Source organism: Gopherus evgoodei, chromosome 4 (assembly GCF_007399415.2).
Source record: "Gopherus evgoodei ecotype Sinaloan lineage chromosome 4, rGopEvg1_v1.p, whole genome shotgun sequence".
Classification (NCBI taxonomy): Eukaryota; Metazoa; Chordata; order Testudines; family Testudinidae; genus Gopherus; species Gopherus evgoodei.
This window is the reverse complement of record NC_044325.1, coordinates 98,935,023-98,947,746: the sequence shown is the minus strand read 5'-3', so window position 1 is coordinate 98,947,746 and position 12,724 is coordinate 98,935,023. Positions and strand designations below refer to the sequence as shown.

At 40.7% G+C, this 12,724-nt stretch overlaps 1 protein-coding gene across 6 annotated transcripts in view; it reads right to left on the bottom strand.

Moving 5' to 3' along the window:
• The window catches only part of PPFIBP2 (PPFIA binding protein 2), a 210,665-nt gene that overhangs the window by 184,328 nt on the left and 13,613 nt on the right, over nt 1-12,724 (bottom strand). The gene's annotated exons all lie outside the window — the stretch shown is intronic.

The window sequence follows — 12,724 nt, the reverse complement described above, 5'->3', positions numbered from 1 at the left end:
CTGTTGCCAGCATATTGGGTTATTACTATAAGTAATTCCCTCTATTCCCATTTGATTTAAAAACTCCCATTAGTGATAATGTGCACTGAGGGAGTATATATTATTTGAATTCATATTTTATGATGCATGTATAGTTTGTGAATGTCTTTATGTTCATGCTCAAGTTGTTAGACTTGTTTCTAAATACATATTTTAATTAGCTATGGCAATTCTTTCTGCTGCACAAACAGAAATCCATTCTCTCCACACAACAGATTATGAGGAAGTACCTGATGTCTATGATTAATATTTTGTTTAATTCTCATTTAGCCTCTAGTTAAACTATTTCTTGAAAACTTAATTACAAAGAGAGGAAACTCCCCTCTCACATTTACAGACCAAAATCAAAACAAAAACTAACTCTCTAGATCTCTCTAGAAGAATTACCTTCAAAAAAGCTTTACTTGTCATAGGTGTTTATAAAACATGGGGCCAAATCATGAGCCCAGGTGATCCAATGGCAAAGAACCTTTGTAATGCTCACAGACCCCAGTTGTCAGCAGACAGAAGCGAACCTGGGACCTCTGAAACTTAGCGTACGAGCCTCAGTCTTCTGCAGGGGTAATCAATTATTTTTTGTCAAGGTCCAAATTTCTTGGTCAAGATATTGTGAAGGTTCATGCTCCAGAGAAAATACAAAAATAAAAATAATAATAATAAGTGAATATAAAGATATTGCAGTCCATTTTAAAGCATCTTGCCATCTGGATTTGGCCCACGGTCCACCTATTGATTATCACTGATCTACTGCATGAGCTAAAAGCCACATGGCTCTTAGCCAAGGCTGTAGCAGACTCATTAATCTCTAGCTGGTCTAGATACCACTAAAAGGAAACAGACCACCACATCAAGCAGGCATGGGTTACACTTTCAAGGCCTTTAACCTATCTGAGTTCTATCTATAGCTGTGAAAATGTGCACAGTTCCTGAGGGGGAGAACCCCAAATTTTCAATCTTTATACTGCTGCTCTCCATCATCACAGCCTCAGTGGAGGGAGTGGGTGGGGAACGGTCAGGATACTCAGAAGGGAAGTCGTTCATATGCATGGAGTTTTTCCCCTCATTCTCCCAATGATTCCCTTATGAAGTCATCCTGTCTATGGTTCAGAGAAACTGTGGGCTTGTCTACATCACAAAGTTGCAGCGCTGGTGAGGGGGTTACAGCGCTGCAACTTAGGAGGTGTACACATCTGCAGGGCATCACCAGCGCTGCAACTCCCTGTTTGCAGCGCTGGCCGTACTCCCATTTTGTCTCGGGTGTAGAGGATCCAGCGCTGGTGATCCAGCGCTGGTAATCAAGTGTAGACACTTACCAGCGCTTTTCTTGACCTCCGTGGAATAAGCAGGTATACCAGCATACCTGAGGAAGCCTCTGGTAATCAAGCTGGTCTCCTTCCCCGGTTTGCTCTCGCGTTCCCCGAGCAAGCAGGTCTCCTTCCCTGCGGTTTGCAGAGTGGTTCGGGGAACGCGAGAGCAAACCGCGGCGAAGCTGGTCTCCTTCCCCGGTTTGCTCTCGCGTTCCCCGAACAAGCAGGTCTCCTTCCCTGCGGTTTGCAGAGTGGTTCGGGGAACGCAAGAGCAAACCGCGGCAAAGCTGGTCTCCTTCCGCGGTTTGCTCTCGCGTTCCCCGAATCCCCGAGCAAGCAGGTCTCCTTCCCTGCGGTTTGCAGGGGGGTTCGGGAACGCGAGAGCAAACCGCGGCGAAGCTGGTCTCCTTCCCCGGTTTGCTCTCGCGTTCCCCGAACCTCCGTGCAAGCAGGTCTCCTTCCCTGCGGTTTGCAGGGGGGTTCGGGGAACGCGAGAGCAAACCGCGGCGAAGCTGGTCTCCTTCCCCGGTTTGCTCTCGCGTTCCCCGAACCCCCCTTGAAGCCGCCCAATAGCGCTGCAGTATGGCCACATCTAACACCACTTGCAGCGCTGGTTGCTGTAAGTGTGGCCACTCTGCAGCGCTGGCCCTATACAGCTGTACTAATACAGCTGTAACAACCAGCGCTGCAAAATTTTAGATGTAGACATACCCTGTATCTGCCTCTCCCTGTGCCAGCAGGTGTGACTCTAACTTGCACTCTCGTCAGGGCTGGGATCATACCTTCTTTTCTATCTGCAAAACACCATGCTCGTGCAGACCTTCCACCACTGTTTTAATACTAGTGCAGCTCCAGGGTGAACGTGACACTATCCACCAGATGCCAGCATTTTTAGCTCCAAGATAACTAGAGCTGTTCTAACCAGTGTCAGGCAAAAACCTCAGCAGTCATTCTACACTAGTGTTCCCAGGGTTGCTAACACTGGGAAAACAGCAATGGGAGCCCTCTGTCTCTGTATAGTAATGACCTGAGAACTCTTGTCCAAAGAGATGTCAGAATGGTCAAAAACTCACAGGTGCATCATAATAGCGAGAAATGTGGAAAAAAGTATTTGATGTCAAATACTATTTTGCCTCTAACTTGAAAAGGCCAAACTAACGTAAAATATTTTTTTGTTAAACGTAAATAAATTTCAGGCCTGAATACCTATATTCTACTTCCAGCCCCACCCAAAGTTCTGCAACCAAGTTTAAAAAAAAACAAAAAAATTGAAAAATTAGTTGTTAATGTACATGCTAGCAGAATGTAAAGTACACAGCCACTGTTACAAAATTAGTAGAACTTTATCAGCTCTGCAGCAAATGGATTTAAAAAAACTGCATTAACAGACAAGATAAATAAAGCAGAGCTTTCATATTACTTTAAGTTGGCTGAATAATGTCATTACAGGATGGATACAAACCCTGCAGCACAGAATGACACCAGAGGGGGTACTCAAGAGTTAGTAGAACAGGATTTATTATATCCTGTGGAGCATTTGGAGATTTGATTCAGTGGAAATTTTCATTAACATATGAAAATTTCCTAGCGGTGCTTGGTCCTACTGCAAATAGAGTCATGTGGTTTCACAGGGAAACAACATTATCTCAATATTAACAATAAAAATACATTCACTGATTATCCTCTGTACCTATAGGATATAGTTAGCAAGAGAAAGCAAAAATAAAACATGATTCCTTGTCAGTGAGCACGCAAAACCAATTAATCCTCAACAGCTACCAGTTGGCTTCTCTTTCTAAGATGTCGCTCAGCTTTCTCACAACGTTCTTGTTCCTGTGGGAAACTTACAAATCCTAAAAGTTTAAGTAATTTTGAAACAGCGGGACTGATCAATTTTTCAGACCACAGACTTGTTTGATGAAGAGTAAAAAGAAAACACCTTTGAACACAGGGAAGACTTTAAAGAACTGCTCTCATGTCTTCCTACTCTCCCATCTCATAGAGCAAGAGGGAGAGCAGTGAGACATGAGATCAGTGATGATTTGGGTGCACTGGGGAGGAGGAATTTGAATTCGAAGCAGTTAGAGACTGAAACCAATGAAAAATTTGTGGAGGGAGTGATATGGCTGGAGCAGCAGTATTTTGGATAGGCTGCTGGAGACAAAGGTATGGGGAGGTCAAGGTGGAAAGAGAGAAACCAAAGTGAAAGATGAACAAGATGTAGGTAATAACGGAGATTACGAGGAAAAGGTGGATTTTGGAAGAAGAGAAAGAAGCCAGATGACTTAACAGCAAAACCAAACCAAACCCAAACTAGATAGGAGTGAGAAAGGAGAGAGAAGATGCTACTGCTACTGAGGTTGAGAGACTGGGAAACAGAATGGGAGAGTGAAGTTGTTGGTGAAGAGAGAGTGAGTTAAGTGGAAAAAAGTTATGTTTTGAAGAAACTGGGCCAAAATCTACTCTCATACTGGTGTCAATCAAGAATGACTTAGCTTTTATCTGAGTTATAAAAGGTATGAAGTTACCCCTGGTTCACAGCAGTAGTGTAGAAGAGATATTTTGCTCAATGAGTGTGAAAGGACATCAGGAACACCAAGTAGAGAAATTAAAAAGTCAGTTTTATTAATCTTGAAAAAAATGAAACAAAAAATCTGTTAGGTGTGTGACAGAAAAAACAAACTCCCCATCTGGAATTACACTATTTCCAGAGACCTCTGCTGTCAAGGAGGAAGGTCTTGACTTGCCCAAATGGGGGGAAAAAAAGTACTGTATATTTTATTGAATTAATTTAAATGCCCCAATATTTGCCTTATAAGAAATGGTTGTCTGCAGTGTACGTGCTTATATTTGCATAAGTATCTACTAAATTTTGGTGCTTCAATTTTTAGACACAAGGTTTAATTTTCAGAGGTGCTGAGCACCTGCACGTCCTAGTGACCTAAGCTGGCATTTGGGTGCTCAGCACCTCTGGAAAAAAAAAATCAGGCCATAAGTATTCCAAGTTGGGCCTCAAGAACTGGAGAATCCAAAATACATGTATGAGACTTCCTCTGGTTTTTAAAATGAAGCAATTTTGCAAAAAACATTAAAATACAAGAACAACAATTTTAAATAAATGCAGGCTTGATACTTCACAACCCTTCACTGTGCAAGTAGTTCACACTCTTGTGAATTAACCATAAGTTGGGAATGTAATCTACCAACTAAAACAGAATAAACTGACATCATCCAAACAAAAGCAGGGAATATAGCCACAAAGCAAACTGAAAAACAACTCAGTTTTCACAATAGTTCATTATTTCTTAGGCTGGATTACAACTACAGGAACTCCTCGCTTAACGTTGTAGATATGTTCCTGAAAAATGTGACTTTAAGCGAAACGATGTTAAGCAAATCCAATCTCCCTATAAGAATGAATGTAAATGAGGGGGTTAGGTTCCAGAGAAATTTTTTTTCACCAGACAAGACACACACACAATATACGTTTTAAACAAACAATTTAATACTGGTACACAGTGATGATGATTGTGAAGCTTGGTTGAGGTAGAGGAGTCAGAGGGTGGGATATTTCTCAGGGAATGCCTTACTGCTAAATGATGAACTAGCAATTGACTGAGCCCTCAAGGGTTAACTCTCACAACACTCTACAAGGCAGCAGGAAAGGAGGGAGGGCAGACAGAGACACACACACACACACACACCCCCTGTGTGTGAGAGAAAAAATGCACATTTTCCCTTTAAGTAGCTGACCCCAGGCTTAAGTACACTGCAAAATCAGCTTGCTGAGACCTAAGACCCGCAGCTACTACCTTGAAGTTCCCTTCCGGTCCTGTGTGCCCCCTGCTCTATGGAAGATGGGGTAGGCGGGGTGCAGGAGCAGGGAGAGACACCCTGACATTAGCCCCTCACTTCCCCTCTCCCCTGGTACAGTAAGCAGAAGTCTCTGGGAGCAGCTACAAGGCAGAGGGGCAGGAGCAGCACATGGCAGTGTGGGGAAGAACAGCTGCTGCACAGGGAACTTAAGGGAGCGGGGAGCTGATAGTGGGGCTGCCGGTCCACTCTGGTTCCAAACACCCACCAGCTAGCTGCAACGGGCTGCTCTTCCTGCAAGCAGTGGACAAAACAGGCGGCTGCCAAATGATGTTAGAAGGGAGCATTTCACAACTTTAAACGAGCATGTTCCCTAACTGATCAGCGACTTAACATCGAAATAACATTAACCAGGATGACTTTAAGTGAGGAGTTCCTGTACTATAAAATATAACACTTATCAGGCACAACTGCAACAAACGTAGAAGAGGTAAATGGCTATTGTAGACTTCTAATGCACTTGTCTATTAAACGCTTTTTGAGTACACTTACAAATCTTCCAAAAGATATTCACAGGCTAGAATAGATTTTCCCATATGTACCACAAAAGTTTGTTAAAGCACCATGTATTTCCCTTTTCACTATGTTCTATTTTATAGCCTGCTAGATCAGACTATGCATGTATTGTTCTTTACAATATCAGATAAAATTACTTTGAAAGCATTCAACTTCCTACATTAAAGAACATTTTTACTTCTCACTCAAGGCAGAAAGCTGAAAATATAGAACATCTATACAAAACTAATCATTTATAAGGGTTCCAGTTTCTGAGAGACTAAGTTTCAAGTTTATAGTCAATTAATCAATCACTATTACTGTTAGAATGATTTGTGCATATACCATTGTTTGCAAAAGAGTTAAGACTTTATTCAGAGAAAATAAAATTGATCTCTCTGGGGAATACATAGTTGAAATCTTTGGAGCACAATGGAGGAGTTAATAAATATGTTCTCATATGGGAATGACGTGTCTCATTTCCACCGCAATTCTTATGAACATGTTATGAACAGAACATGCCTCAGGTCCAGTCAAACTTGTTTTCCTTCCACTCCAAACACAAATCCATGTTCACATGAATTTTATATTTTTTTTCCCTAGGAATATGTATTAATGTATAGTGAGAGAAAGGATTATATGGACCTACATGGAACTCTCCACGACATGATCTCCAGATATTTTAAAATTTGAGCTGCATAAAAATATTAAGATTCTCTTTTAAAGAAGGTGTAATATTTTTTGGTGTTAGCTAGACTCTTTCACTCAAACGTTCTTTAAAAACATACCCAAAGTTGGTTTTTTACTTTACTGCTTTTAGTGAATATAAAAGACACTGTAACAGCCAGGGGCTTGTTAAAAATCATAACAGAAACCCAAATTGTAAACGTTGTAAAACATTACTTGCTGGGCAAGATCCACATGGGAAAATTTACTACAATTTTGTTTAAAATTTCTCAAATCTCTTTCAGTTGCACTAGATTTTGCTATTAAAAAAGAAAAGGAAACATCATAATTTGTTTGTAATTTTGTCACCACCAGCAGGACAGCAGATTCACACACAAAAGAAAAAAAGGCTACTTTAATTAATCTAATTAAGGAAAAAATTTCACCAGGTCAGTTTTCAAGAAAAGGGGAATTTTCACTGCCCCCACCCCAAGTTTGGAAGTAGAAAATGTCCATTCACCCAAAGTTTCACAAAAATACCATCACCCCCCCCACACACACACACAATTTCTGGGGTGCAAAATTAACTGTTGACAAAATATTTTTCACCAATTTTATCCAGCTTCCATTATAACACAGTTAGGTGGAAAAGTATGACAACAAACAAAATAATAATAGCTGAGAATAAACTCTCAATCTAGCCTCATAGCAAGGGCAGTACATAGTTGCCCTGTCCCAGGAATAGTATTGTGATTCCAAAAATCACAATTCTCCCCCACAGTCCTATGGCTCTAGTGCAGACCTTCCCCTCCACTCCAATCACTCCAGTTCAGCTGTGCTAATTAGTGCACTGGGGGGACAGAGTGAAAGCTCTGCCCATTCCACACACACATCCTGCTCACCTTCATGACACAGCATGTAGAAGTTTCATGGAGGCTACTGTCCCTGTCCACGCCATGCCCTGTATGGTTAACCCACATTGTGGATGAATAGGACAGAACATGATCTTGCTCAGTAATAATTATTTGCATGTGCATGTTATACATAACACACATACCTTTCCTGTATGGAATGGCAAGCCCATGTCTCAGACTGTTGGTAACCAAGTCATGACTAAAAACTGGAAATGCCATTTAAATAGAAAATAAGATTCAGTCAACTTTTGTATTCCACATCAGATAAGCTTCTCTTCACTGCATGAAAATAGTAAATAACTAGTAAAAAACCTGTTCTTTATATCCCTTACACCAGACAGTCCCTCCTTTGAATAAATAAGGATCTCTCTCTTATATTGAGCCCAATGTAGCCCCTGTAGCCCTAAGAATGCCCCCAAATGCCAGATGGCACATTGTTGTCATGATATTTACCCAAAAGGTGGCATGCAGTATATCACTGGAAAACTAATAACTCACTAATCATTAATATTCTTACCTGATGTATGTATGGTTATCTCACAAAGAACTTTACAGATATACTATGGAAATATGTGACTAAAACGTGTTTAATCCAGGCAAGTCAGGGGGAATTGATACACAGGTCTTCTACAGACAAAATGAAAGAGGCCAACACCTCACACCAGATGTGGCCAAATTCAATGGGCTATTCATTGGCATCAGAGATCGCAGGAAGATATCATTTGCATTGTAAAAATCACCAGTGGAGGAGGAACCAGCATGGAGTCTACACGAGAGGGTGTGGTTTCTACACCCAGCAAGGGAAAGGAACTTTCAAAGTTTACTGGACTATAAAGGGGAGGGGGGGAAAAGCAAACCCATTAGTTCCCTCAAGAAGTGGATCACTAAGACACCAACACTTCGATTCCGTAAGGCTGGAACAGCCAGTCATACAGGAGAAGTTGCTGTAAGTATGGAAACTATCCTGAAAAAGAACTATAGCTGATGAAGTTAAATTTTAGAATTAGGGCTTTTCTACACTTGAAATGGTGTAGCTGCACCACTGTAGTGTTTTCTGTGTAAACACTACCTATGCTGACAGGAGGGATTCTCCTGTTGGTGGAGGTAATCCATCTCCCAGACAGGTGGTAGCTAAGTCGACAGAAGAATTCTTTCACTGACCTAGCATAGTCTACACTGGGGGTTAGGTTGGCTTAACTATGTCACTCAAAGATGTGGATTTTTCACACCCGAGTGATGTAGCGGGGTCAACCTACCTTTTCAGAAGCCTTAGGCCTTAGAAGCATGTTTTACTTTTGTTTGTTTGTAACCATTTTAATCTTTATTCTTTCCTCTTGGTTATCACTTAAACCAGTGGGTCTCAGACTTTTTTTACTGGTGACCCATTTCACACAGCAAGCCTCTGAGTGCAACCCTCCCCTAATAAATTAAACACACTTTTAAAAATATTTAACACCATTATAAATGCCGGAGGCAAGCAGGGTTTGGGTGGAGGTTGACAGTTCGTGACTGCCCCCATGTAATAACCTCGCGACCCCCTCAGGGGTCCTGACCCCCAGTTTGAGAACCCCTGACTTAAACCTACGCTGTTTTGTTAATACATTATGCTGTTTTGTTAATACAGTTTACTTTTACCATAAACCAACTTCAGTGCTTTGTTCGGGGGTTTATTAACACCAGTTAATAAACTGCTGTGTATTATCTCTGTAAAGGAGCAGCTAACTTAATAACCTCTGAGAGTGTTGAGTAAGAGGGCTGGACATCTTTGGAGAACTTGGGAACTGGGGTTCGCTGATTGTTACCTGCTAGGCAAGATTTGGACTGGCAAAGTCCTGAAGACTTTGCTGGCAGGACAGACAAGCAGGAGCTAATCCACATCTTAGTGGCAGCAGAGTTTTCATTTGCTGACGCTGAGAAGGGTAACAGTGGCGTACAATTATGGGAACCCCAGCAGGTTGTCCCAACCCCTTACTTACACATATGAAAAGATTAATTAGGAAATTCCCATCCATAAAACTTTGTAAACTTTGAACTGAAGTTACTCAAGTGTATTTCTTCTCAATGGAAGGGCTAAAAGGAAATACATTTTCAGTAAACAGTCACACCCAGCAAAATATTTGTCTCCAAGCTGTATCCCACTACAATCATGACACTCTTCGACCCTGACACAAATGTTCTCTTTACATATTCAATTTCAATTCACTATGCCAGGGGTGGCCAACCTGAGCCTGAGAAGGAGCCAAAATTTACTAATGAATGTTGCCAAAGAGCCACAGTAATATATCTGCAGCCACCCATCCGCTACCCCCCTCCAGCCTCCAGCGCCTCCTGCGCATTGGCAGTGCTGCCAATCAGCGCCTCCTCCTCCCTCCCCACTTCTCTTGCCCGCTGCAATCAGCTGTTTCGCAGCGCACAGGAGACTTTGGTGGGGAGTAGGGAGGAGCGAGGGCATGGCAGGCTCCAGGGAAGGAGTGGAGTGGCGGCAGGACCTGGGGCACAGCAGTGGATTGAGCAGTGAGCATCCCACAGCATATTGGAAAGTTAGCATCTGTAGCTCCAGCCTCTAAGTATGCCTAATATGCCTATGCAAGGAGTCGCATATTAACCTCTGAAGAGGCGCATGTGGCTCTGGTGCCACAGGTTAGCCACCCCTGCATTATGCTGTCATCCTCATTGTACACCTCAAAGAACTGAAAAATTACATTGCAATGCACGACATTAACTCCAACCTATTTATCTTTTATTTAATTATACATTATAAATGTACATAGGAATATAACTGGTTATGGGCGTTTTAGGAGTGTGTACTATATTATCCGATTGTTTTAGAGTTATAATGTAAATACACAGAAATCTGAATGGAGGATTGTTGATGAAAGTGGGCTAACACTCAGATTGGTATTATGTTGTATGGACTCTTTCCTAATGGTTTCCTTCCTTTTTAGTTAATGTTTGCACACTGAAAAAATACACTCAAGCAAACTTAATTCTAGGTTTGTGAAATTTCTTGTGTTAGAAAAAAGAATGCTGTTTATTACAGCATAAACCCAGCATAAGTGAGAGGAAAATCATACCCATTACATTATGTCTTATTGAAAGATTTTGGATTAAACCAAATAATGAACTGAAAATTACTCTCCTTTTCCCTCACACCCCAAACTCAATGAGTTATTTTCCACAACAGAACAATTTAACAATTGCAAGATCTGTTATTGTCAAAGGCTGGCGAACCTCCCAGACACTTGCACAAATAGAAGAAAATATAGTTATTGTTTAGAGTAGCAGAGAATGTTATTTCGAAAGGAGGAGGTTAACAGTGGAAATGCTTGTCAAACTTTGGTTTACATCCTTTCTAATAGGCAGTTACTCTTCCAGTTCAGGAGTCAGAGTGCTGAAACTAAGGACAAATGACACCATCTGTTACTTCCATCCTGCACAAAAAAGTTCTGTTTTAATACCAACACAAATTCTGTGCTGAAATTCTACAATCAAATGTCTGTATTTCATGCAGATTATACTACATTAGTATTAAAAAAGTGCACTGAACAACAACCTGGAACTAATTTTGTACATTCTTATGTCTTCAAAAAAAGCTTAAACTAAACATGATGCTTAGAGAAGATTAAAAAAAAACAGAAAAGTCTAGTTGTGTGCCTCTTCACAGAATTCTCTCTACAAGTCCCATATACTATTATAAATTCAAATGATCCATGCCTTCATATAATACACAGTGAGGATGATTTTACAAAGGATGCCTTGTGCCTCTACAGATGTGGTACAAGAGATTTTTATTAATAGTACCAATTAACATCAAGTCTGGATTTAATAAGGCCATCAAATTACACAAGAGGGAATGCTATACTACAGATGCTAAATAGAAATTTTGCATTAAGTGATAATAGCAATTCAAATATGAACAGATTTTCTTTACAGAATAGCATAGTTCTGAATATGCACCACACACACTGCTATTGTATTGTACAATGACTACCTCAGCAAAACGCAGAACCTTTGTTTCCATGAGGTTCTTAACGACGGTCTCTTATCTCTTTACTAAACTGGATTTACTCCAAGGTCTTCTCTAGACAAAGCATTATCTCCAGATATCACCAGAATACTTTGGTTTGGCGACCTATTATATCACACTAATACATGATCATCACAATAAGTTATATTCATAAATCTTAGTGAAATAACAAAGTAAGATGCTCTGATTATGGATCATTAAAGCAGATGCTACCATCTGGACTACTTCAATCTCAATTTATATACAAAATGCAGGTTAAACATGCAAACAATAATTGGGTTAACAAGATCTATATTGGAACAAAACCATAATTCACAGTGTTTCTTAAAGACACCTCAAATTTGATAAAGGCTTTCCTGTTATTGCTAAGAATTTTCTGCTGTATTTTTGTGTAGAAATTTGTGCAAATGGAGTGACAAAGTGATGTTCTTGTATGAAAGTATAAGTGGGTAATTAGAGATGGCCCGAAGCAGGAATCCCTGATAAATAAAAAAAAAAATCTCTGCATTTCAGGAGTGTCCAGCTTTGACCTTTGCAGATTGCCTATGACTTAAATTTTGGATGAATCAAAATCCCAGTTCCAATGTTGAGAGTGTTTGAAATCCAGATAGGTTCAATCTGAAATCAATCTGTTGTACTTACTTCACTTGCATACAATCTGGTGAACTCTTAAATGAAGACCTTGTATGTGTGTGATTCATTTACTATGAATATTCATGAACCTTCTATTACTATTCCAAATTAACACAAGAATCACATATGAAGTTGTGGATAAGCACTTGCTGCTGCCTACACCATAGAAACAGTCTCTAGGCCTGCTGCTCTCTCCACACACCATCACTTGCCTCTTCAGTACCCCTGACCCCAGGAAGCAGCTCCACCCTCAATGAGTGTGAGCCTATCCTGAGATTCTAGGGGAGAAAACCAAGTCTGCCATCTGTACCTTCTTCCCCTAATGCAGACTCCAGTTGCTTTACATTGTCATCACTAGCTTAGCAGCCCATCCTTGGGTAGTTTGTAAAATGGCTCTAGCCTCCGGTAAGGAGTTCAGGCATTGTTGCTGCCAACACACTGCAATTTCTCAGTAGTCTGGTCTGTATTTCCCACCCCAAACACATGCTTTAACCACTTTCTGTGGCTACCATAAGCATTTTTAATTTCTGGGCCAGCATACAAAAGATCCCTTCCTCCTCCTGATAGACAGCTGCTTTCTTTCCTTAATCCTCCACCTCAATCTTGGACAACTTCACATTTCACATAGATGATGCAATTTAGCACAGACACAGTGTATATTATTACAGTTGAGAAAACATGTCCCCTTAACTATTAAGCTTTGCACTTCTAATTTTCTATTTAAAGAACATGGTTATTAACAATGATACGCAGCAGTTTGCATAGTAAAT